Source organism: Poecilia reticulata, linkage group LG11 (genome assembly GCF_000633615.1).
Source record: "Poecilia reticulata strain Guanapo linkage group LG11, Guppy_female_1.0+MT, whole genome shotgun sequence".
NCBI lineage: Eukaryota > Metazoa > Chordata > Actinopteri > Cyprinodontiformes > Poeciliidae > Poecilia > Poecilia reticulata.
Window position 1 is genome coordinate 10654477 of NC_024341.1, and position 3034 is coordinate 10657510.

Sequence of the window (3034 nt, forward strand, 5' to 3'; positions counted from 1 at the left end):
ATTGGTTGTTTAAAAGAGTAGAAATGATTCTTGATGTCCCCTTTATTATTTCCCATCAGAAAAAAATTGAAATTAAAATTTGCCTGGAGGATGAGTAATTTTGGGCTTAACTTCATTCTCCTGTCGCACACATTTAAACACACAACCTCACCAATGAACCTATCTGCAAAACTTCAAACCGCAGCTCAATAAAAAAAAGCCTCTTGTCTTGGTTACCTGGAGGTGACCCAACATTTCAAGAACCCATGTTACTTTCTGAGATACCAGTTTGGATCCAGTTAGATCCTGGTTTGAAACTGGTGCTTCTGGAGGGGAGATTTCTTATCCTAAAGATCTGGTACAGCAAGCACCATCCTTATGTTTTACTTTATTGCAGTTTGATGCTCCCAGAGAGAATTTACGTTGTCGGAAAAGAGAACTGCTTTCAGTAAAATTGGCCCTTCAACATTGGAAACTCGGCGTGATGAAGCTGCACTTTTTATAGCAAACTGCACCGACCACAAGAATTTATCATAATTAATGTCAGCTAAGAGGTTTAACCCTTGTCTGTCACATTGGTTACCTACATTTAACTTTACCGTTACTTACTATCCTGGCGTTTTCTCTTGGGACGTTAGGGGCCATATCAGCCATGCTCCGTCTTGACCCAAACCTTATAATGGCCTTTTCAATTGACTTTATGTTAGTGCTCCCATCTGTTCACAAGTCCTGCACTTGACTATGCATCCAAGGTCTTTTCTCACTCCACTGTTGACTTTACTTGAAATATGCTAAAGAGTTTCTCCTGCCTTGTATAGATTGTGGACAAAAGTAAATACGACAAAAAATAAACAGAAAAACATCAACCTTTAGCTTCGCCAGCCATCCTTTAGTCTCACATCCCCCTAGTAGCCATTTTGGCTTTCTACCATCCAAGGGACAAAACATAATCCCAACCACTAGAGACAGATTTTCCAAGGCTTGCAAACTCATTTACCTCGACAAACAACCCCCTGCTGCACTATCTGCCAATTCCCTAATCCATCATGTGCTCGGTGCTCCATGCCATTCCCCAGAAGATCATCTCTAATCGGGGGGTCTCATTCATTTCCCAGACCAAATCAATAAGCTTGATTAAAATTGATATGCTTCTAATGCCTAATATTCTTCCAAAATTCATTTGTATGGTGCACTCAACCAACAAAGCCCAATCTGCAACAAGCATTTTATGAGGCAACATCTATAGAAACCTGAAGATATTTTTAACACGAAGGTTTTATAAACACTTTGTATCCATAGAGTAAAATGTTTCACTATTACAAACAAGGACAATAGGCCTGTGTTAACTTGACAATATAGGTTTGATGCAGATCATCTCTTGATAAGTGGAACCCATATGGGTCCAGGATTTGTTGTGTTATTTAAACACATTTTCTCATTACCTACATATACCTGACTCAACTAGGACTCGCACAATGTGTCTAAATGGGTTATATTTAGAACCCCAAGTAGGTCCTTTAAATATGAAACAAGAACCCTTCAGTTCTCATGCAACCTGAGCAAAATCTACACATACACAAGCTGATTGTGTCATGCCAGGAAAGAAAAGGAAATTCTTCCTTTTCTGTTTTCACATCAACCCTAATTGTGTTTTGTAACAAGCGTTTGTTTAATTTAGAATAATGTAACATGTCTCTAACCTGACAGAGAATTTTTGATTTGAAACTATAAATGCACAAAACGCATTAGTCAACTTAAAATCCTAGAAAGAGCTCATTACCTTAGCTCTGAATTGGAAGCTGCGCATCAGATACCCCCTTAACTTTATTAGCCATCTGCTAGTGTGCCCACATTTTCTTTAGTGCTACACGGTTCCCAACACAAGGGGGCGCCCGCTACCCACTGACTAGGCGTGGAAACGTCCTACTGATTTTTTATTTATTTTTTTTTTCTGGTCGCAATTGACAATTTTTATTTACTTCTTACTGCTTGCGTCATGCTCTGAGACTTCTACTCCCCTTTTACATTCAACCTATGTACAAACATCGGCACACCATGCTCACAGACACAAACAGAAAGGTCATAGATACATATCAGAGAGATTATAAACTCATAAAATGTCAGATATGAAAACATAAAATGTCAGATCTGAAATCTACTGAAAGGTCAGACACAAAATCTCCGCAAAAATATGAACATGTGCAATTGCTCCAAAGCTATAATTATTAAATCACTAAATATTTGTTCTGTTTCTCTTGACATTTTCTTAGTTATTATCAAAACACAGCGCAGAATAGATCTGAATATGACGTACGTAGCCCTTTAATGGTCAATGCTTATTCAAATTTGTGGCAACAAACGTAATACAGAATTTTAAATTCAAAAAGTATCCAAATGGTTTCTCTTCAAGTAATGTATTTCTCATTAGATGTAGAGCATCGAATTGCAAACATACTCACTGAGATGTGCTGACAAATTTCAGGACCAAGTAAAAGATAAAAACCCCCAAACATAAATCATCTGTACCTCTTAAGAGTGTACGAAAAATGACAGAAAAAAATCTTCTTCTTCTTCTTCTTCCTGTTTGCGGAACCAATAGACTTCAGCCATGCATCAGCAGAAGTCCCCACATTGTTGAGATCCACTTTGTCCCTCTCAAATGTGGTCCAAAGGATTCCTTGTGAAGGTATCCAAAGGCCAAATGTAGTGAGCGTGTCGGGTGGAAGAGAACTCGAGGCACTAAGAGCTCCTTTTGTTTGCCCCCCCACCCCAGACCCCCTGAAACTCCAGCAGGTGTGATTGCAGGTTTGTTTTCGCCACAGATGGGTAGATGCTGAGCAACATAAAGGGGATTGGGGAGAGGGAGCAGCGAATGCTCAACTACTTTTGACTAATTAAACAAAGTGAATTAAACTATCTCCCCAGCCAGAACGAGTCACGGCTGGTTACACATCACTCATCGTGACTAATTCAGTGAGAGAGATGTCAGTCTGCAGCCCTGCCAACATGTGTGTGTGTGTGTGTGTGTGTGTGTGTGTGTGTGTGTGTGTGTGTG